Genomic DNA, 24916 nt, shown 5'->3' with positions numbered 1-24916 from the left:
TGTTAGCATTCATACAGCACATTATATATATATATATATATATATATATATATATATATATATATATATATATATATATATATATATATATGCACTTAAAATGTGTAATTCTAAACTTAATTCTAACATTTTCATGAAGTGACAAATGCTTATTCCAATGCTTCTTTACAACAACAAAAAAAGAAAGAAAGAAAAAAGAATTTTCCTTTGTCTCTATACATAAAATTAAAAGTGCTTAAGGAAAAATGCCACCACTTGCTAGTGCTAATAGCAGCAATTACATTTACATTAACCGACCATTTGGGCTATAGCATTAATTGCTGATATTTACACCTAAAACATACAACAAAATATAATCCACTTGATTGAATGAAAAAGACCCATACTTAATTTAGTAAAACTTTTTAAAAAAGATCGTTACACACATTCTAAAATCCATTTACTCTTCATGACTGATGTAACAATGGTTTTTCACCATCAAAACAATGGGCTTTTCAAATGACTTAGGAACATGCTGTTATACAGCTGAGTCGTGTCTTCAATTTCAACTCGGTTAACCACTGCACATTTCACTTTATACTGTAGCAGTTAAAATCTAACATACAAATATTATATACTGCTAGCATGCTTCAGGCAATTCTCTTGGTGATTTTTCTGTTTTTGATCATATATATATATATATATATATATATATATATATATATATATATATATATATATATATATATATATATATATATATATATATATATATATATATATATGATCATTCTAAAATGCATTTATATCGTTTCATATAGTTAATAAAAAATTCACACAAACATCTCCTTGTCTCCAGATATTACAAATATATAGATTTTCTACCCAACACTTCAATAAGAAAAAGACTTTAGCTTTAAACACAATAGTGTCTATTTTCTATGTATTTTTTTACACTATTTCGATCAAAAATAATTCCAAAACGATTAATTGATTCAGTTCAGTAGTTTAAATTATTAGTTTCATTTATTAACAGAGACATGCTTAAACCTACTGGCGGTTCTAATTACACACACATAGTATCTTTTATTATTTAAATGATTTCAAATATCAGTATTCAACACTTTATGTTTAATATATCAAAACATTGTTTATGCATTTAAAACTGCAGGTTAAATGCATTAATGTCCTGCACTAAACCATGAATAAACATCTTTCAAGTAATTTCTGTGCTGATTTCATTTATTTGATAACACAAATGTCACATTCTAATTCACTAATTAAATGCAAGATAAAAAAAAAAAAGCTTTAAAAAAATTACAAAAATGTCCATTTAATGTCAAAATAACTTTTAACTTATTGGAAAAGATTAATTTATCTCAATATGAACCAACCACACAAAATATAAAGACTATATAGATAATAACAGACTCAAAAACATATTTATCACCATCAATAAAATCCCAGAAAATATCGAGATTATCGAATATTACAGACCACGTGCATGTACAGGTGTGCACATAATTTTTTCAGCCTGGTTATAAGAGAACCTGAAGATTTGTTTTGGTCCTCACACTGCATTGGTCCTCACACAATTCCACTCCTTGCGCCCCACTGCTCTGCATATTTTGCAGTTTCTCTTTGTTAACACACCTGATTCAGATAATCAGCTCGTGAGAAGTGAGCTCCGTGCATGAACTGTGTTCCTATTGTTCATAGCTCCCTATTCCCTTAGCAGGGGAAATCTGTTAAAGTTTACCTCACTTAGAACATTCACTGTGCTGCGCAACGATTTTACACATGGACAACTGTGACATCATACCTCTGTAAATCAATACAATTTAAATTCACATCTTGCACACTTCAATGCACTTTGATTGGAACATATACATTCGCTTCCAACTGGAATCATGGCGGAATATCCTGTAATGTCCACTTCTCAGGGCACTTACGTTTGAATAGAACAAACATCTGAAGCGCTAAGAGAAACGTTCGAAATGGGCAGAACAGTTGGGCTGGAGGACTGGAATTGAGAACCGCTAATATACAGTGACCCAGTACATCAGGGGCGTAGCCATCTTTTCAGAAGTGAGGGGGACAGAAATTATATATATATATATATATATATATATATATATATATTATATATAACATTTCTGTAATCTATATAGCATACCAACAGTTTTTGAACTAGATATTTTGTTTTTAAAGAAGTCTCTTCTGCTCACCAAGCCTGCATTTATTTGATCAAAAGTACAGCAAGAACAGTAATAATGTGAAATATTTTTATATATAAAATAACTTTTTTTCCTATTTGAATTTATTTTAAAATGTAATTTATTTGTGTGATCAAAGCTGTATTTTCAGCATTTTTACTCCAGTCTTCAGTGTCACATTCTTCAGAAATCATTCTAATATGCTGATTTGCTGATTATAAATATTTAAAACATGAGGTTTTTTTTCAGTATTCTTTGATGAATATAAGGATCCAAAGATCAGCATTTATGTGAAATAAAAAGCTTTTGCAACATAATACACTATATCTCTTAAAAGCTTTGGATGGGTTAAATGCAGAGCACGAATTCTGAGTATGGGTCACCATACTTTGAATTGATCAAAAGTGATGATAAAGTAATATTTTTCAAAAGATTTCTATTTCAAAATAAATGCTGTTCATCTGAACTTTCTATTGATCAAAGAAACCTGAAAAAATAATCCACTCCGCTGGTTTAAACATTATCATAATGTGTTTTTTTTTTTTTTTTTTTTTTTTTTGAGAAGCAAATCATAATATCAGAATTATTTCTGAAGGATCGTGTGACTGGAGTAATGATACAAAAAAAATACATTTTAAAATATATCCAAATAGAAAACAGTTAATTTAAATAGGTTAGTAAAAATATTTCAATTTTTTTCTGTGTTGCTTTACTTTGGATCAAATAAATGCAGGCTTGATGAACAGAAGAGACTTATTTAAAAATATATTAACAAGTTTACAGTTCAAAAACTTTTGACTGGTGGATACTAGGCAACTAAAAATTTTCTCAAATTACTAGCTTTTAATTGGCTTAGAAATCTATAACTACTGGACAATAACAAATAATAATGATTTGTTTATATACTACAAACAAACTTTTTTATCAAATAATAAGGCAGAATAGTTTCTATTCTGTAATAAATGCTATGTCAATTGGTACTGCATTGTTACTTTATTTATTCTGCTGGAGATTACTTGAAAAACCATATATTGTTGCAATCGTATGTTTAATGTCTTCCTGTTTGCAAAAGTTTCTGGGCTTTTTTGCTGTGTAAAAACTGTTTTCATACAGCAATAGCTGGACGCTTTTGCCCATATTAGGATCTTCCTGAAATGGCATTCTGCGCAATGCCCTCCGTGAGTATGAATGAAACGCACACTGCAGGAGAGTTTGCGCTCTGTGATATTCATCTCGCTGTATTCTGGCTCCGAATTAAATATCAAATCATATGCAGACTATCCAGGTCTCTTTGAGTTTAAATCTGTATTTATTCCCACCAGCTCTTGAAAACCTCTATGAGAACAAACTTAACTGAAAAAGTGCGGGGGATGAGTTTCCATGATATTAAAAGTGGGGGGACACGTCCCCGCATAATCTACGCCCCTGCAGTACATATTACTATCAAAAATTAATACATAATAGTTATAATATTATTTCACTTTATTTAGCTATATAAAAACAAAAAACTAGGCTATAAAATTCTAGTAGATAAACTAAATAATAATAAAAAAAAGGTAGTCGTAATATTAAATACAAATAGGCTACATTTCTTTTATAGAAAACTTATTCATAAAGGGACACTTATTGTGAGTATATTTAAACCTTACTAACTGAAACAATTATTCCAATGTTTCTTTAAAAACCTTCCTTTGTCTCTATACATAAAAATAAAAGTGCTTAAGAAAGAATGCCACCACTTAATAGTGTTGATGACAGCAATTACATTTACATTAACCGATCATTTGGACATCTCTAGCATTAATAGCTGATATTTACACCTAAAGCATAGAAAGAAATATAATCCATTTTAATGAATAAGACCTATACTTAATTTAGTAAAACTTTAAAAAAGATTGTTAAACACATTTTCAAATCCATTTACTCTTCATGACTGATGTAACAATGGTTTTTCGCCATCAAAACAATGGGCTTTTCAAATGACTTAGGAACATGCTGTTATACAGCTGAGTCGTGTCTTGAATTCCAAGTCAGTTAACCACTGCACATTTCACTTTATACTGTAGTAGTTAAAATCTAACAAACTCTTGGTGATTTTTCTGTTTCTGATAATAGCCTATTGGTAAATATATTTTTAATGCATATATTTTTTTATATTTTATTATTTCCTATCTTTTATATTAACAGTTACAAAACATAAATAAAAAACATGTTCACACTGCTACAAAATAACTGTACCACATCACAATAAATTACGTCGTCTTTTAAAACAGACTAAATAAATAAATACATGCCTCTGGTTGCTGCTTTTATTTCAAAGGCATTTTATGTACTTTAAAGGCTTACATTTATGTAAGTTGCTATTTAACTGTGAAAATGTACAAATCCTGATTGTTCATACTTTATTTATCACCTGCTGGAGATTAGCCTACTTGAAAACCATGTATTGTTGCAATCGTATGTTTAATTTCTTCGTGTTTGCAAAAGTTTCTGAGCTTTTTTGCTGTGTAAAAACTGTTTTCATACAGCAATAGCTGGACGCTTTTGCCCATATTAGGATCTTCCTGAAATGGCATTCTGCGCAATGCCCTCCGTGAGTATGAATGAAACGCACACTGCAGGAGAGTTTGCGCTCTGTGATATTCATCTCGCTGTATTCTGGCTCCGAATTAAATATCAAATCATATGCAGACTATCCAGGTCTCTTTGAGTTTAAATCTGTATTTATTCCCACCAGCTCTTGAAAACCTCTATGAGAACAAACTTAACTGAAAAAGTGCGGGGGATGAGTTTCCATGATATTAAAAGTGGGGGGACACGTCCCCGCATAATCTACGCCCCTGCAGTACATATTACTATCAAAAATTAATACATAATAGTTATAATATTATTTCACTTTATTTAGTTTTATATATATATAAATATATATATATATATATATATATATATATATATATATATATATATATATATATATATATATATATATATATATATACAATTATAGTAGATAAACTAAACAATAGTGTGAGATATTATAAAAAAATAAAAGCTAGTCGTAGTATTAAATACAAATAGGCTACATTTATTTTATAGAAAACTTAAAAATAAAATGCTAATATTTACTGCTTTCTTTGTCTGCCTCTTTAAGGAGATTTATGTATTACCCAATTTTAAATAACTTTGAATAAAAGCTCTAAAGAAAAAATATAAAATAAAAGCGTTTTTATCATATTCAAACTTGTATCTTATTCAAACTATTCAGCAGGCATTCACTGTGGCATGTTGCCTGAAAGTATAAGTAAGAGCGTCAGTGGATGAATGTCATAGTTTTGCATTGTGCTTTAAAAACGGCATGGGATACACTAGATTTATGTATTCATGTTGAAAATAAAACTTATATAGTGCAGTTTGTGATCTAAAATGGTAGGCTAATTGTGTATTAACATTGTCAGAACATATTTAATGGATCTTTTTTTTTTTTTTTGGTTATGGACCATTTATGTGCACCCCTGTATATAAACACAATTGAACTGATATTTGCAGAACATTTTTTAACCCCAAAAATATCGAACAATAAATAAGTTGCATCAACACTTTTAAAAGCTTATTTCCATAGAGTTTTATTGCTGCAAGCTTGGAAAACGAAGAATATAATTACAAAAGTTCCACAAAAAATGTTTGAAATACTGAAAAAGACGATCTTTCCCTTTCACATTCAAGTGAAGTCCATCTGGACGGAACATTTCAGAACATATACATCCTCCAGACACAAATGCTCTCCACGTTCGCAAAAAAACAACAACATTGTCCATCTCACTAGACCATCTTTCCAACAATATATTGCATCGCTTCACTGTATGTTTAGTTTGCTTGTCATCAACATAACGAGGCAAAACAGAACAAATAGCGAAATACAGTTTGTACTTAAAAGAGTGACGAAGGCGTTCCACAAGCAATGCCATTCGGTTAACGATGGTTTCTGCTGAAACCCCACTAGCGACATCATTTGTCCCAATGTGAATGATTAACAAGGCATCCCCATTTACTCTTGTCAGATGATAAACGTGCTGTTGTGCTGAACGGACCAGAGTAGTTCCAGGATGAACCCAACAATATGCGCCCTCACAGTATTGGTCCAAACCACGGCACATGGAATCCGTCAAGAAGCAAACATTCAGACCTGCAAGAAACAAAACCATTGTCACAACTAAATAACCCATGGGTCAAAAAACAAGAACATTTATTTAGTCAACAAACATACCTTTAGGTACAACGAAGTCTTTCTTCCCAAACCTGGAAACAACCATGTTGCTTTCTGTGCCAACAAAATAAATACAGTATAAAGATTAAAATCTACAAATATAAAGATTAATACACTCGGTACACATACAATAAAAACATTGTTCCGTTCTAAAAAAAATTACTTCTCACCACTTTTCTCCATTTTACACAGACTTCAACAAACAGTCCAACTGAGTGCCAGAACCGTCATTCTCAGCAGTTTAAATAAAAGGTTACATTGACGTCACTTACCCTCCAAAACACGCCCCCTCACCTGGCAAAATAACCTGTTCTGCTGAACCCCTCAGTTGCTCCCAGGGCGCAGGATCTATAGCTGCCCACTAATCTGTGTATGTGTTCACGGTGTGTTCACTTCTCACTACTGTGTGTGTGTACTTGGATAACTTAAATGCAGACCAATTCCGAGTATGGGCTACCAAACTAGCATAGTTTTTGTAAATCTTTATTTAAAAACATCCAATCATGCCACTATAATATTATAAATATCTACTAGCTTGACTTGTCAATTCAACACATTAATAAACAAGATATAGGATTTTACCACAAAATTCAACATATTGACATTACAGCTACAAAATCACGTTTCAGTGCTTAAAGTCCATTTACTTCTTTCCATAGCTCTCACCAATCTATAAAAAATATAGCTACCTCTGATTTTTTGGATTTAAATAATACTAACACAACTCTTTATAGATCACTAAATATTTATTTAACTATTGTATATCATTTAAATAAATAAATATATAGTTTCAATAAATCATTGAAAAAAATTTGACCAGGTTCCACAAAAAATAATTATATATAGCCTACTTTTATTATTTTTTTTATTTTAGGATAATAATGAATATACAGCACCTTGTACATTTCTATAAATAAAACAAAAGACACTTCTGTCACTGACTTTAACTGATTAAATCATACACACAACACATTCTTATATAACCTTATATTGAAAGCACTTTTGTCCTGTATTTTGTTTTTAATACACACCAACAAATACTTAAACACAAATATAATAAAATATAGATAAATAAATATATAAAACATTCAACAATTATAGTCAATTCTGACTGTACTTAAACCATAAATGTTTGAGTTCAAAATATTAAATTAAATAAATTAATAATATTTTACACTTCTACCATCCAATTACAAATCAATCTTCACAAAAAATATCCATAATAAGATTGTTCTATAATGCAAAACTCTTGACTCATTATTAGCCTCCTAATCACATAATGAATTTTCACATATTCGTTTTCTCTTTTAGTTATACAGTACAGCCATATTGTGTCATTGTTATTTCCATACACTTTAAAGTCTGTTAACATTGTCATATTTCACGTATTGGCTGAAATATATATATATTCATAAAGGGACACTTATTGTGAGCATATTTAAACCTTACTAATTGAACAATTATTCCAATGTTTCTTAAAAAAAAAAAAAAAAAAAAAAAAACCTTCCTTTGTCTCTATACATAAAAATAAAAGTGCTTAAGAAAGAATGCCACCACTTAATAGTGTTGATGACAGCAATTACATTTACATTAACCGATAATTTGGACATCTCTAGCATTAATAGCTGATATTTACACCTAAAGCATACAAAGAAATATAATCCACTTTAATGAATAAGACCCATACTTAATTTAGTAAAACTTTAAAAAAGATTGTTAAACACATTTTCAAATCCATTTACTCTTCATGACTGATGTAACAATGGTTTTTCGCCATCAAAACAATGGGCTTTTCAAATGACTTAGGAACATGCTGTTATACAGCTGAGTCGTGTCTTGAATTCCAAGTCAGTTAACCACTGCACATTTCACTTTATACTGTAGTAGTTAAAATCTAACAAACTCTTGGTGATTTTTCTGTTTCTGATAATAGCCTATTGGTAAATATATTTTTAATGCATATATTTTTTTATATTTTATTATTTCCTATCTTTTATATTAACAGTTACAAAACATAAATAAAAAACATGTTCACACTGCTACAAAATAACTGTACCACATCACAATAAATTACGTCGTCTTTTAAAACAGACTAAATAAATAAATACATGCCTCTGGTTGCTGCTTTTATTTCAAAGGCATTTTATGTACTTTAAAGGCTTACATTTATGTAAGTTGCTATTTAACTGTGAAAATGTACAAATCCTGATTGTTCATACTTTATTTATCACCTGCTGGAGATTAGCCTACTTGAAAACCATGTATTGTTGCAATCGTATGTTTAATTTCTTCGTGTTTGCAAAAGTTTCTGAGCTTTTTTGCTGTGTAAAAACTGTTTTCATACAGCAATAGCTGGACGCTTTTGCCCATATTAGGATCTTCCTGAAATGGCATTCTGCGCAATGCCCTCCGTGAGTATGAATGAAACGCACACTGCAGGAGAGTTTGCGCTCTGTGATATTCATCTCGCTGTATTCTGGCTCCGAATTAAATATCAAATCATATGCAGACTATCCAGGTCTCTTTGAGTTTAAATCTGTATTTATTCCCACCAGCTCTTGAAAACCTCTATGAGAACAAACTTAACTGAAAAAGTGCGGGGGATGAGTTTCCATGATATTAAAAGTGGGGGGACACGTCCCCGCATAATCTACGCCCCTGCAGTACATATTACTATCAAAAATTAATACATAATAGTTATAATATTATTTCACTTTATTTAGTTTTATATATATATAAATATATATATATATATATATATATATATATATATATATATATATATATATATATATATATATATATATATATATATACAATTATAGTAGATAAACTAAACAATAGTGTGAGATATTATAAAAAAATAAAAGCTAGTCGTAGTATTAAATACAAATAGGCTACATTTATTTTATAGAAAACTTAAAAATAAAATGCTAATATTTACTGCTTTCTTTGTCTGCCTCTTTAAGGAGATTTATGTATTACCCAATTTTAAATAACTTTGAATAAAAGCTCTAAAGAAAAAATATAAAATAAAAGCGTTTTTATCATATTCAAACTTGTATCTTATTCAAACTATTCAGCAGGCATTCACTGTGGCATGTTGCCTGAAAGTATAAGTAAGAGCGTCAGTGGATGAATGTCATAGTTTTGCATTGTGCTTTAAAAACGGCATGGGATACACTAGATTTATGTATTCATGTTGAAAATAAAACTTATATAGTGCAGTTTGTGATCTAAAATGGTAGGCTAATTGTGTATTAACATTGTCAGAACATATTTAATGGATCTTTTTTTTTTTTTTTTGGTTATGGACCATTTATGTGCACCCCTGTATATAAACACAATTGAACTGATATTTGCAGAACATTTTTTAACCCCAAAAATATCGAACAATAAATAAGTTGCATCAACACTTTTAAAAGCTTATTTCCATAGAGTTTTATTGCTGCAAGCTTGGAAAACGAAGAATATAATTACAAAAGTTCCACAAAAAATGTTTGAAATACTGAAAAAGACGATCTTTCCCTTTCACATTCAAGTGAAGTCCATCTGGACGGAACATTTCAGAACATATACATCCTCCAGACACAAATGCTCTCCACGTTCGCAAAAAAACAACAACATTGTCCATCTCACTAGACCATCTTTCCAACAATATATTGCATCGCTTCACTGTATGTTTAGTTTGCTTGTCATCAACATAACGAGGCAAAACAGAACAAATAGCGAAATACAGTTTGTACTTAAAAGAGTGACGAAGGCGTTCCACAAGCAATGCCATTCGGTTAACGATGGTTTCTGCTGAAACCCCACTAGCGACATCATTTGTCCCAATGTGAATGATTAACAAGGCATCCCCATTTACTCTTGTCAGATGATAAACGTGCTGTTGTGCTGAACGGACCAGAGTAGTTCCAGGATGAACCCAACAATATGCGCCCTCACAGTATTGGTCCAAACCACGGCACATGGAATCCGTCAAGAAGCAAACATTCAGACCTGCAAGAAACAAAACCATTGTCACAACTAAATAACCCATGGGTCAAAAAACAAGAACATTTATTTAGTCAACAAACATACCTTTAGGTACAACGAAGTCTTTCTTCCCAAACCTGGAAACAACCATGTTGCTTTCTGTGCCAACAAAATAAATACAGTATAAAGATTAAAATCTACAAATATAAAGATTAATACACTCGGTACACATACAATAAAAACATTGTTCCGTTCTAAAAAAAATTACTTCTCACCACTTTTCTCCATTTTACACAGACTTCAACAAACAGTCCAACTGAGTGCCAGAACCGTCATTCTCAGCAGTTTAAATAAAAGGTTACATTGACGTCACTTACCCTCCAAAACACGCCCCCTCACCTGGCAAAATAACCTGTTCTGCTGAACCCCTCAGTTGCTCCCAGGGCGCAGGATCTATAGCTGCCCACTAATCTGTGTATGTGTTCACGGTGTGTTCACTTCTCACTACTGTGTGTGTGTACTTGGATAACTTAAATGCAGACCAATTCCGAGTATGGGCTACCAAACTAGCATAGTTTTTGTAAATCTTTATTTAAAAACATCCAATCATGCCACTATAATATTATAAATATCTACTAGCTTGACTTGTCAATTCAACACATTAATAAACAAGATATAGGATTTTACCACAAAATTCAACATATTGACATTACAGCTACAAAATCACGTTTCAGTGCTTAAAGTCCATTTACTTCTTTCCATAGCTCTCACCAATCTATAAAAAATATAGCTACCTCTGATTTTTTGGATTTAAATAATACTAACACAACTCTTTATAGATCACTAAATATTTATTTAACTATTGTATATCATTTAAATAAATAAATATATAGTTTCAATAAATCATTGAAAAAAATTTGACCAGGTTCCACAAAAAATAATTATATATAGCCTACTTTTATTATTTTTTTTATTTTAGGATAATAATGAATATACAGCACCTTGTACATTTCTATAAATAAAACAAAAGACACTTCTGTCACTGACTTTAACTGATTAAATCATACACACAACACATTCTTATATAACCTTATATTGAAAGCACTTTTGTCCTGTATTTTGTTTTTAATACACACCAACAAATACTTAAACACAAATATAATAAAATATAGATAAATAAATATATAAAACATTCAACAATTATAGTCAATTCTGACTGTACTTAAACCATAAATGTTTGAGTTCAAAATATTAAATTAAATAAATTAATAATATTTTACACTTCTACCATCCAATTACAAATCAATCTTCACAAAAAATATCCATAATAAGATTGTTCTATAATGCAAAACTCTTGACTCATTATTAGCCTCCTAATCACATAATGAATTTTCACATATTCGTTTTCTCTTTTAGTTATACAGTACAGCCATATTGTGTCATTGTTATTTCCATACACTTTAAAGTCTGTTAACATTGTCATATTTCACGTATTGGCTGAAATATATATATATTCATAAAGGGACACTTATTGTGAGCATATTTAAACCTTACTAATTGAACAATTATTCCAATGTTTCTTAAAAAAAAAAAAAAAAAAAAAAAAACCTTCCTTTGTCTCTATACATAAAAATAAAAGTGCTTAAGAAAGAATGCCACCACTTAATAGTGTTGATGACAGCAATTACATTTACATTAACCGATAATTTGGACATCTCTAGCATTAATAGCTGATATTTACACCTAAAGCATACAAAGAAATATAATCCACTTTAATGAATAAGACCCATACTTAATTTAGTAAAACTTTAAAAAAGATTGTTAAACACATTTTCAAATCCATTTACTCTTCATGACTGATGTAACAATGGTTTTTCGCCATCAAAACAATGGGCTTTTCAAATGACTTAGGAACATGCTGTTATACAGCTGAGTCGTGTCTTGAATTCCAAGTCAGTTAACCACTGCACATTTCACTTTATACTGTAGTAGTTAAAATCTAACAAACTCTTGGTGATTTTTCTGTTTCTGATAATAGCCTATTGGTAAATATATTTTTAATGCATATATTTTTTTATATTTTATTATTTCCTATCTTTTATATTAACAGTTACAAAACATAAATAAAAAACATGTTCACACTGCTACAAAATAACTGTACCACATCACAATAAATTACGTCGTCTTTTAAAACAGACTAAATAAATAAATACATGCCTCTGGTTGCTGCTTTTATTTCAAAGGCATTTTATGTACTTTAAAGGCTTACATTTATGTAAGTTGCTATTTAACTGTGAAAATGTACAAATCCTGATTGTTCATACTTTATTTATCACCTGCTGGAGATTAGCCTACTTGAAAACCATGTATTGTTGCAATCGTATGTTTAATTTCTTCGTGTTTGCAAAAGTTTCTGAGCTTTTTTGCTGTGTAAAAACTGTTTTCATACAGCAATAGCTGGACGCTTTTGCCCATATTAGGATCTTCCTGAAATGGCATTCTGCGCAATGCCCTCCGTGAGTATGAATGAAACGCACACTGCAGGAGAGTTTGCGCTCTGTGATATTCATCTCGCTGTATTCTGGCTCCGAATTAAATATCAAATCATATGCAGACTATCCAGGTCTCTTTGAGTTTAAATCTGTATTTATTCCCACCAGCTCTTGAAAACCTCTATGAGAACAAACTTAACTGAAAAAGTGCGGGGGATGAGTTTCCATGATATTAAAAGTGGGGGGACACGTCCCCGCATAATCTACGCCCCTGCAGTACATATTACTATCAAAAATTAATACATAATAGTTATAATATTATTTCACTTTATTTAGTTTTATATATATATATATATATATATATATATATATATATATATATATATATATATATATATATATATATATATATATATATATATATATATATATATACAATTATAGTAGATAAACTAAACAATAGTGTGAGATATTATAAAAAAATAAAAGCTAGTCGTAGTATTAAATACAAATAGGCTACATTTATTTTATAGAAAACTTAAAAATAAAATGCTAATATTTACTGCTTTCTTTGTCTGCCTCTTTAAGGAGATTTATGTATTACCCAATTTTAAATAACTTTGAATAAAAGCTCTAAAGAAAAAATATAAAATAAAAGCGTTTTTATCATATTCAAACTTGTATCTTATTCAAACTATTCAGCAGGCATTCACTGTGGCATGTTGCCTGAAAGTATAAGTAAGAGCGTCAGTGGATGAATGTCATAGTTTTGCATTGTGCTTTAAAAACGGCATGGGATACACTAGATTTATGTATTCATGTTGAAAATAAAACTTATATAGTGCAGTTTGTGATCTAAAATGGTAGGCTAATTGTGTATTAACATTGTCAGAACATATTTAATGGATCTTTTTTTTTTTTTTTTTGGTTATGGACCATTTATGTGCACCCCTGTATATAAACACAATTGAACTGATATTTGCAGAACATTTTTTAACCCCAAAAATATCGAACAATAAATAAGTTGCATCAACACTTTTAAAAGCTTATTTCCATAGAGTTTTATTGCTGCAAGCTTGGAAAACGAAGAATATAATTACAAAAGTTCCACAAAAAATGTTTGAAATACTGAAAAAGACGATCTTTCCCTTTCACATTCAAGTGAAGTCCATCTGGACGGAACATTTCAGAACATATACATCCTCCAGACACAAATGCTCTCCACGTTCGCAAAAAAACAACAACATTGTCCATCTCACTAGACCATCTTTCCAACAATATATTGCATCGCTTCACTGTATGTTTAGTTTGCTTGTCATCAACATAACGAGGCAAAACAGAACAAATAGCGAAATACAGTTTGTACTTAAAAGAGTGACGAAGGCGTTCCACAAGCAATGCCATTCGGTTAACGATGGTTTCTGCTGAAACCCCACTAGCGACATCATTTGTCCCAATGTGAATGATTAACAAGGCATCCCCATTTACTCTTGTCAGATGATAAACGTGCTGTTGTGCTGAACGGACCAGAGTAGTTCCAGGATGGACCCAACAATATGCGCCCTCACAGTACACCCGATTCGAACGTTGTCACTCGATTGAATGGGGCGTTATCAGCGGTTATCAGCCCATAGAAATGGGCCAGGAGGGGCCTCCTGCGCCTACTAGTAGGCTCAGAAGGCCGTGATCATCCATCCAAATGGTTGATCACCAACAAATATACAAGAGAAGACTCCAGATCCAATCCCAGAATTCCTGCTCACCGGTAATCGGAAGTCTACTGGACGAATGCGGGAACGTTGCGATATTTCCTGCTTAATATTTTCAGGTAAGACTATTAAAATTATAAAAATGAGCATTTAAACTGTAATGGAAAACAATACATACACTCGTATTGCGTGTCATGATTGTTGATATGAGATAACCGTATTGCGATGTATCTGCAAACGTTATCGCTAGAAAATATTACGTTATTAGCCTGTCGTTACGTTAACGTTGCATGCTTTATTATGTGAGCATTAATGTTGCTAATATGAGTGTGTATTTACGCCTGAAGCTAATGGGGGAATTAAGTTTCGAGTTAAACTGTCAAAATGACTTTTTACACTCTTACAGGCTATTGTGTATGCTCGATAACGCCTCACTGAAGCCAGATCATGTAGCCCATATTGACTTGAGAGAAATATTAAACACAAGACGTATTTTACGGCTGTTTGGAAACCTTGGGATCTTGACTAGAGTGTAAAATAAAGTTCTGTGGGTTTGGATCTATCTATCTGTCTGTCTGTCTGTCTGTCTGTCTGTCTGTCTCTTTCTCTCTATACTAGCTAGCTAGCTGTGTATATATTTATATAATTTATCTAATATATATATATATATATATATATATATATATATATATATATATATATATATATATATATATATATATATATATATTTAGCTGTCTGTCTGTGTCTATCTGTCTGTCTCTCTCTTTCTCTCTCACTCTCTCTAAAGCTTGCTAGCTGTGTATGTATATATCTATCTATCTATCTTGAACTTGAACTTGAACTTGAAAAATAAAACCCAAAGGTCTGTCTGTCTGCCTGCCTGTGTTACATTAATGTCTCTTTAACTAACTTTTTTGTCTCCCTTTACAGCATACATCTCCAGCTGGTTGCAAGGACTTCTGTGGCAAGTTTGTTTTATTACTTCCATGCTCTATGTCTTTGTTGAACTATCCAAAATTTGATTTTGGGCTGTTTAGAATTTATTGTTCACAAATCTGTCTTGTGCAAGTTTCTCTCTGTTTATGTTTTAGGTTGAAGATGGCCCAGAGAGGTTAGCCTTACAGTTGCTGATCTAGAAGCATTAGGCAAGAGTGTCTGAGAACGATGGTATGATCTGCAACACTGTCTTTTTTTTTATTACTGATTTATTACTGACTATCTATTTCTTTCTTTGTTGTTATTCACCAAGAGAGAACTCCCATTAATGGGAATCAAAAGGAAACCCTGAAATCATGTTTTAAGGATGGAATGACACGAGTTGGTTCAGAATTAATACCAAGAGCTGCATCAGCTACTGGTTTGGACACCAGTGTCGTAAAAATAAGGTTTACTTTTGTGCCACACTAACAAACATCATGTCAAATAAATAAATCATTCTGCTGCACTGCTTGTATAAATGAAGTGTTTTGTTAACATTCGGTTTAATTGGTGTAATACCCTTTTGCTATTTTTTTGTTTTTCAGAACTGGATTGGTAATTACAAAAGATCACAAATGACTCATGCTTCGTCTGAGCCCCGGCCATCAAAGGCCAAAGTTCACATTAGAGAGCTGTCGGATTACAATCTTTTTTATAGGGACATATTCAAAAACAAAGGTGAGAAACAAAATTTAAAGACTTAAAAAGTTTAAAAGTTTTATTTTTTTATACTAAATTGTTTCTTTTCATACATGGTGGCCTTGTTGACATAAGGTTTATGAGGGTCATGAAACGTCATGAAACAGATTTTTCATGATAGTATTTGGGAAGTAATTCACTCACACAAATTGCATTCATCAGTTTAAGAATGCTGAGTGTATTGAAAAGAATCATCAGGTCATCTACTTTACATGTTATCTTGTTTTTACAGAGTTGTTACAGATAAATGGTTTTCACAACCCAAGTACTGATTGTCGTTGTATGAATTTACTTTAAAAGGAGATGCTGACTAATGCGTTACGTTTTCTGTGCATCTATTTTTTCTTCAGGCAAAATGAATGATATTAAGGGCAGGTGCGCCACATTGGGGGAAGATGCAAAGCAGAAATACATTCAAGAGGCAGCAGCACTGAGGGCACATGGGCAGTCACAGGACACTAAACCCTGAGGTGAGGGATGCCCAAATTAAAATGCACTTAAAGAAGCTGAAGTTAGGGGTTCATTTGCTAAGCATTAGTGGTATTCTTAAAGTATTAGATGGAAGGATGATCAACAGCAATTGTGGTGTGTGCAGAACATTGTGTTAGACAACTGGATTGTTTATCTCTTTTATTAAAATTTCATTATTAAAAATATTCCAGCTGATTTTTGTTTACAAGGCTATCAACATCAAATATTCTCACATTGAAGACATTGTCAAAGACTCATACCACCATATCAAACTTGAAGCAGCTGAAGAAAAAAGTGGTCATGAGGTTTGTTAAATTAAAATGTAGTTACCCCTCTGTTTCAGGTTTGATTTACATCCATTTCTGAAACGAAAAACCCAGAGTTCTGAGATGAACTGATGTACAATACCCACATATTCCTTTGGCAACAGTTAAAAATGAACAAGCTGCCTTTGAGATGTTGCTTAAAATATAGTGATGAGTATGATTTAAACTAACTGGCTTGACTTTCAAAATATTTGTGTTTTTCCTTTGGTAGATGGAGGCAATTTGTGCTGTGTCTGCCGCGTCCATTTTGATGATAAGAAGAAGAATGCAAGAAAGAAGTGACGTTCATGGTCTCAGTGCACAGTGTGCCAATCATGGTCACACACAGCATGTGGCTTTAAAAAGAACATGTGCCTTCACTGCCAATGCGAAGACACCATGCAAACACCCTGAAGATGTATCTTGTTACTTGTTTGAGTTGTTTTTACTGTGTTGACGGCCCACAACCCATCCATACAAACACACACACACACACACAATACATACATATGCTGCAAATTTATTGTAATGACCACACTTCACACGTAAGAAGAAAATTGTGATCTTTTTGTTATTTTCATTCACCCCATTTTTATTTATTATTGTTGTTTGTTGGCACCATCAATGTGTTCTCCTTTATACAGGACTTATGTGGGGACCAATAAAGTTATATTGTACTGAATTGAGTCTACATGTTTTTTTTATATATATATACACCTGTTTCATCATTGGTTCAGTAGGGCTGGGTTTTAGCAAGGACCTCACCATAAGGGTATCTTTTTTTCTGTGTCAAGGATATCAATTGTTTTTCCTTGGATTCAGATAAATAAAGTTTATTGTCAGTTTATGTGAGGGAGGACTGGTGTGTTCCACTTTTGTTTGCAGTTGTCTGCCGTGGGTAGACTACATTTCAATTCAAAGTGCTGTCGGTCAATTATATATATATATATATATATATATATATATATATATATATATATATATATATATATATATAATTATACATTTTAAATCTGATTAGTTTATCTGGTTTGCAAATTAGGGTTGTAAAATTATAAATTTACTGAACATATAAAATATCTAGTATAGCCAAACTATTAATTACATTGCATCTAGATGAATGCAAAGAAATTAATTGACATGCTTTCAAACATGCTTTTTAAATGACACATGGGTTTTGGTAACATGGACAGAGAATAAATTTAATGATCTTCTGCTCCGAAACCTTGTAAAAACTTTAACTTTTACCAGCAATCTTCAAATAATCTTTTTTTATGTTCAACATAAGAAAGCAACTCATACAGGTTTGGAATGACATGAGGGTGAGTAAATGATGACAGAATTTTCATTTTTGGGGGAACCATCCCATAATTAGATTTGCCACATGTGAACCAAACAGAAATGCAAAATGAGTCTCTCTGTGTGTGTGTGTGTGTGTGTGTGTGTGTGTGCGGACAGGGTATTTGTCATGTTGTGGGTTCATAAATCTGTTTACAAAGTCAGAAACAAACAAACAAGCAAATAGCTTCTTTTTATATAGGCTATGGCTATTGAGCCTTCAAATAGCTCTCTGAAACTACACCCGAGATGGCTTGTGCATGTGAAATGAGAAAATTAAAACTTTGTCGTAGAGCTAAACCACATACATTGTTAGAAAGGTCTTGACCCAGAGAGTAACATATGTAAGTATGAAGATTCTACATGGCTCCTGTTTTGAAATACTGACCTTTGAAACATCACCTTGGTGCATATTTGAAGGCTTATAATAAAGCAATAAAAAGGGCTACACACATGGGACTAACTGTTATAGAGAGCTCTTGTCCTCATTTATGATGTGACTATAGTCAACAGCTTGGGATATTGTCAAATCTGGTTAAAAGTAATTTGAACCCATTTGAAATTTAGACATTTAAAATCTGATTACATAGATATGTTTACAATCCGCCTAAACTCCACACTGTACTCTCAACTCACTATTTGCAATATCCAATTCTAAGAAATACACGATTTTTTTTAAAACTACAATTCCCTATCGCTACTCGGTGCAGCTTGATACAAATCAAGCACTGCAGTTGTAGTATCTGGTTTGCGAATTAGGGTTGGAAATTAGGGTTGTAAAAAGATATATCTACTGAATATATCAAATATCTAGTACAACCAATCTATTAATTACACTGCATCTAGATGATTTACGTTAAGAAAATCTAAATATATTTGTTTATTTAAGACTTTTTAGCCGAAATGTAGAACGCGCAAACCCCGCCCACAACACAATGCACTTCCGTAACCTTCTGCTACCAAAAATGTATTTCTCTGAATCGAAGGAGAAATGTGCAAAAGTTATATTAACATATCTTATTGTTGAGTTATCTGTTTGTTGTTGTTTCTTCGTGGACAAATGTTGAATTCATCATTTTAAAAAAAGTGTCTTGTGAATAAAATACTTTTGGGCGGAAGTACGTTATGCAAGCCACGTGGTTTCAGCGATAGCAGCGTAACCACCATGGCAACGAACAAACTAAATGTAATATACATTCAATGAAAGAAGAATGTGAAAATAAAACGAAAACAGCCAATGGGAAGAAGAGAAAAAATTTGTTAAATTACATAGGCTTGGATCTGGAGAATTTCAAGCCAATAACAGTTATGTAGGAACCTACTGAATGTGGCACACTGTCACATACTGGATTATGACTGTAAATTCATTGTATGTTATTTATTAAGTAAATTACTTTTCACTGACTTTAAATGAGCTGTGAATAAGTGCAGAACGCCATGGCTGAAAACATGGCTGTAACTCGTAGAGTCAATACACCTCTATGTTCCCTTTTATTTTATTTTTTTTACAAACTCATAGTTGCTTCAGAGGATTCAAGATCCAATAATGTATTGTCATTTCAACTCAGTCGAAGGGGATTTTGATGGTGAGCTCACAAAAAACAAAACACCTCCTACACATTGACCACATTTGTACATTACAGTAAATAACATATTACATTATGGTAAACAAATTTTTTTTTTTTAGATTAGATTAGATTCAACTTTATTGTCATTATGCAGAGTACAGTACAGAGCTAATGAAATGCAGTTAGCATCTTACCAGAAGTGCAAGAATATAGTGTTTTATATACATAAAAGTGCAGAGTAAGTGAAGCTATGATATACAGAATGTACAGTGGAGTTGCTATATACAGTATTGAGCAGAGTATATACAGAATCTAAATATGAATGCAATGTAGGGATTGTATGTACATTATGAACAGAGCAATGAAGGATTATATATATATTATGAACAGGAACGAAGCAGGAACGTGAGAACAGTGGTAGTAAATACAGTTGGATGAGTGTGCAAAAATATTGTTGAACAATGTATTCTATGCAAAATAACAGTAGTGCAATATATTTTATATAAATATTTTACTGTGCTTGTAGAGTAACAATTATAGACAGTTTATTTTTTAATGTTGTACTCACACAGACAGACTAGTGGGGATATGTATGCTTAAATACAGTGCCTAAGCTTTTAAAATAGATCAGACCTGGTAAAACAACATGTCTGCACAAGTAATGCAGTAAAGTAATTAAATTATTTATATATTATAATTATATTATATTATATGTCTATAATGTCTTGTACATGTGGGTGAAACATCACAGTGGCTTGATGTCATTTTCTTTCCAGCTGTTGGAGACCTTGAATGAGAGCAGCTTACTGCAGTCCTAAAGATTTAAGGAAAACATAGATTTATGGGAGGAAGAGTGATCTTTTTCACAAGTTTAATTAATATTTCATGGACTTAGGCCATGAAATTCTGCAACAATGATTAACCTCTTGAGGCTTTGAGCTGTCAAGATGTGATAGCAGGTATTCCTCTAAACATGCGGGTTCCGTGTAATGGATCAACCGCACTTGTACTGGAGCTTTGCTTCCTCACAAGGCCAAAGTTGGCATCCAATGTGACAATCATATCTCCATCCGCCTGGAAAACAAACACTTACAGTAACACTGGTTGTGTACCCGCACCAGGTTTATACATTTATACTATTACTTCTATGATAATACTACATAAACAAATTAACTTAGTTTGATATTAATTCAGATTTTAATTCTATGCCATTAATTTAATCAAACAAGAACCACGCTAGAATTATAACCAACCTTAGGACATGCTGGGCATATGGTTCCATAATTTAATTGTGGGCAAATATTAACCAAACTTCTTTGTCGGAAGTGGTGATGCCTAAAGTGGGATATGGGGAACCTGACACTCCAGTGACAGAGAAACAGAAAGCTCTAGCAGAGGGATGGAGAAGGCTGTCTGTCTGGGGCTTGTGGCTGTTGCTGGTCAGAGCCCATATCTCAGCAGAGTACAGGTTTCTGGTTCACACGCACACATGGTGACTGTAACGGTGCAGAGCCGTCCTGCCAAATATAAAGAGGAAAATAACATAAAAACATAACCTAGTACTACTATAGAGACTAACATATCAGTATAAATTAAATTAAATGTATGCATTTAGCAGACGCTTTTATCCAAAGCGACTTACAGTGGATTCAGATGACATTCAAACGACACCTTAAGCATCTCATCCTTGACTGCATCCCAGGCATGAAGCTCTCTCTTCTTTGCCTTACTGTATGCACTCTCAGAACAGCTCTGTGTCACATCATCAGGTTCAGCAGGTTGAGATGTAATAGAAGGGTCTGAAGGGTGGGTCTGTTTGTAGCTGGGCTGGGGAAGACCTTGACTGAGGTAAGAAAACTTGCAGGGCCCGCAATAGACCTCCTCACCAACTTAATTTTAACGTTCCTGAAACGTGTGGTCATCTTAAGAGCTTTTCCCATATCTGAAATCAAAATATTTGGCAATTATTACATAAAGCAAAGTGCAACCCGTACCGTACTTCTTATCACAGCCTAAAAGACAGAAACACATGAGGGAAAATGGGATGCAGTCAGATGAGGGATATTTGGTGCGATAGTTAGATACAGCTAGCTAGATAACTAGATATATAGATTGCAAGATAGATAGATAGATAGATAAATACACATCAAGCTAGATCTACATCTATAGATAGATTATATAAATAGATAGATACACAGCTAGCTAGCTATATATATATATAAACTGCTCAAAAAAATAAAGGGAACACTTGTGTGTTATATTGTGTTGTTAAGTATTCCCTTTATTTTTTTAGAAGGTATATAGATAGAAAGACAGCCAGAGAGATAGACAGATCCAAAGCTTCCTGATATGGGATCAAATCCAGCCAAGCTTTGTCCAAACCCACAGAACTTTATATTACACTCTAGTCAATATCGCAAGGTTTCCAAACAGCCGTAAAATACGTCTTGTGTTTAATATTTCCCTCAAGTCAATATGGGCTACATTAGTCCTATGATCAGGCTTCAGTAAGGCGTTATCGAGCATACACATAGCCTGTAAGAGTGTAAAAAGTCATTTTGACAGTTTAACTCGAAACTAAATTCCCCCATTAGCTTCAGGCGTAAATACACACTCATATTAGCAACTTTAACATAAAGACACGCTAATAACGTAATATGGTTTAGCGATAACGTTTGCAGACAAATCGCAATACGGTTATCTCATGTCAACAATAATGACACGCAATACGAGTGTATGCATTGTTTTCCATTACAGTTTAAATGCTCAGTTTTATAATTTTAATAGTCTTACCTGAAAATATTAAGCAGGAAATATCGCAACGTTGCCGCTTTCGTCCAGTAGACTTCCGATTACAGGTGAGCAGGAATTCTGGGATTGGATCTGGAGTCTTCTCTTGTATATTTGTGGGTGATCAACCATTTGGATGGATGATCACGGCCTTCTGAGCCTACTAGTAGGCGCAGGAGGCCCCTCCTGGCCCATTTCTATGGGCTGATAACCGCTGATAACGCCCCATTCAATCGAGTGATAACGTTCGAATCGGGTGCACAGTATTGGTCCAAACCACGGCACATGGAATCCGTCAAGAAGCAAACATTCAGACCTGCAAGAAACAAAACCATTGTCACAACTAAATAACCCATGGGTCAAAAAACAAGAACATTTATTTAGTCAACAAACATACCTTTAGGTACAACGAAGTCTTTCTTCCCAAACCTGGAAACAACCATGTTGCTTTCTGTGCCAACAAAATAAATACAGTATAAAGATTAAAATCTACAAATATAAAGATTAATACACTCGGTACACATACAATAAAAACATTGTTCCGTTCTAAAAAAAATTACTTCTCACCACTTTTCTCCATTTTACACAGACTTCAACAAACAGTCCAACTGAGTGCCAGAACCGTCATTCTCAGCAGTTTAAATAAAAGGTTACATTGACGTCACTTACCCTCCAAAACACGCCCCCTCACCTGGCAAAATAACCTGTTCTGCTGAACCCCTCAGTTGCTCCCAGGGCGCAGGATCTATAGCTGCCCACTAATCTGTGTATGTGTTCACGGTGTGTTCACTTCTCACTACTGTGTGTGTGTACTTGGATAACTTAAATGCAGACCAATTCCGAGTATGGGCTACCAAACTAGCATAGTTTTTGTAAATCTTTATTTAAAAACATCCAATCATGCCACTATAATATTATAAATATCTACTAGCTTGACTTGTCAATTCAACACATTAATAAACAAGATATAGGATTTTACCACAAAATTCAACATATTGACATTACAGCTACAAAATCACGTTTCAGTGCTTAAAGTCCATTTATTTCTTTCCATAGCTCTCACCAATCTATAAAAAATATAGCTACCTCTGATTTTTTGGATTTAAATAATACTAACACAACTCTTTATAGATCACTAAATATTTATTTAACTATTGTATATCATTTAAATAAATAAATATATAGTTTCAATAAATCATTGAAAAAAAATTGACCAGGTTCCACAAAAAATAATTATATATAGCCTACTTTTATTATTTTTTTTATTTTAGGATAATAATGAATATACAGCACCTTGTACATTTCTATAAATAAAACAAAAGACACTTCTGTCACTGACTTTAACTGATTAAATCATACACACAACACATTCTTATATAACCTTATATTGAAAGCACTTTTGTCCTGTATTTTGTTTTTAATACACACCAACAAATACTTAAACACAAATATAATAAAATATAGATAAATAAATATATAAAACATTCAACAATTATAGTCAATTCTGACTGTACTTAAACCATAAATGTTTGAGTTCAAAATGTTAAATTAAATAAATTAATAATATTTTACACTTCTACCATCCAATTACAAATCAATCTTCACAAAAAATATCCATAATAAGATTGTTCTATAATGCAAAACTCTTGACTCATTATTAGCCTCCTAATCACATAATGAATTTTCACATATTCGTTTTCTCTTTTAGTTATACAGTACAGCCATATTGTGTCATTGTTATTTCCATACACTTTAAAGTCTGTTAACATTGTCATATTTCACGTATTGGCTGAAATATATATATATTCATAAAGGGACACTTATTGTGAGCATATTTAAACCTTACTAATTGAACAATTATTCCAATGTTTCTTAAAAAAAAAAAAAAAAAAAAAAAAAAACCTTCCTTTGTCTCTATACATAAAAATAAAAGTGCTTAAGAAAGAATGCCACCACTTAATAGTGTTGATGACAGCAATTACATTTACATTAACCGATAATTTGGACATCTCTAGCATTAATAGCTGATATTTACACCTAAAGCATACAAAGAAATATAATCCACTTTAATGAATAAGACCCATACTTAATTTAGTAAAACTTTAAAAAAGATTGTTAAACACATT

General features: G+C 32.2%; 4 long non-coding RNA genes across 7 annotated transcripts; 1 reads left to right on the top strand and 3 right to left on the bottom strand.

The window, feature by feature from the left end:
• Positions 1-5775: 5775 nt before the first annotated feature.
• On the bottom strand, positions 5776-7026 carry LOC128018389 (uncharacterized). Its single transcript, XR_008184852.1, has 3 exons — positions 6630-7026; positions 6460-6513; positions 5776-6378 (listed from the first exon to the last, which is right to left on the bottom strand). It is a non-coding gene; the product is annotated as an uncharacterized LOC128018389 (long non-coding RNA).
• A 2828-nt stretch (positions 7027-9854) lies between these two features.
• On the bottom strand, positions 9855-23815 carry LOC128018387 (uncharacterized). Of its 2 annotated transcripts, none has more exons than XR_008184850.1 (3): positions 23358-23815; positions 10543-10596; positions 9855-10461 (listed from the first exon to the last, which is right to left on the bottom strand). It is a non-coding gene; the product is annotated as an uncharacterized LOC128018387 (long non-coding RNA). The 2 variants fall into 2 exon arrangements; XR_008184849.1 differs by lacking the exon at positions 23358-23815 and adding an exon at positions 10713-11114.
• Positions 14551-17776, top strand: LOC128018390 (uncharacterized). Of its 3 annotated transcripts, XR_008184856.1 has the most exons (6): positions 14551-14757; positions 15572-15808; positions 15891-16026; positions 16165-16297; positions 16669-16788; positions 17327-17776. It is a non-coding gene; the product is annotated as an uncharacterized LOC128018390 (long non-coding RNA). The 3 variants fall into 3 exon arrangements; XR_008184855.1 differs by lacking the exon at positions 15891-16026; XR_008184854.1 differs by having other exon boundaries at positions 15572-16026.
• LOC128018391 (uncharacterized) lies at positions 20221-23049 on the bottom strand. Its single transcript, XR_008184857.1, has 5 exons — positions 22794-23049; positions 21643-21942; positions 21357-21517; positions 20924-21074; positions 20221-20814 (listed from the first exon to the last, which is right to left on the bottom strand). It is a non-coding gene; the product is annotated as an uncharacterized LOC128018391 (long non-coding RNA).
• Positions 23816-24916: the final 1101 nt, after the last annotated feature.

Source organism: Carassius gibelio, chromosome A8 (genome assembly GCF_023724105.1).
Source record: "Carassius gibelio isolate Cgi1373 ecotype wild population from Czech Republic chromosome A8, carGib1.2-hapl.c, whole genome shotgun sequence".
Classification (NCBI taxonomy): Eukaryota; Metazoa; Chordata; class Actinopteri; order Cypriniformes; family Cyprinidae; genus Carassius; species Carassius gibelio.
The sequence above is the reverse complement of the archived record's forward strand: the minus strand, read 5'-3'. Positions and strand labels throughout refer to the sequence as shown.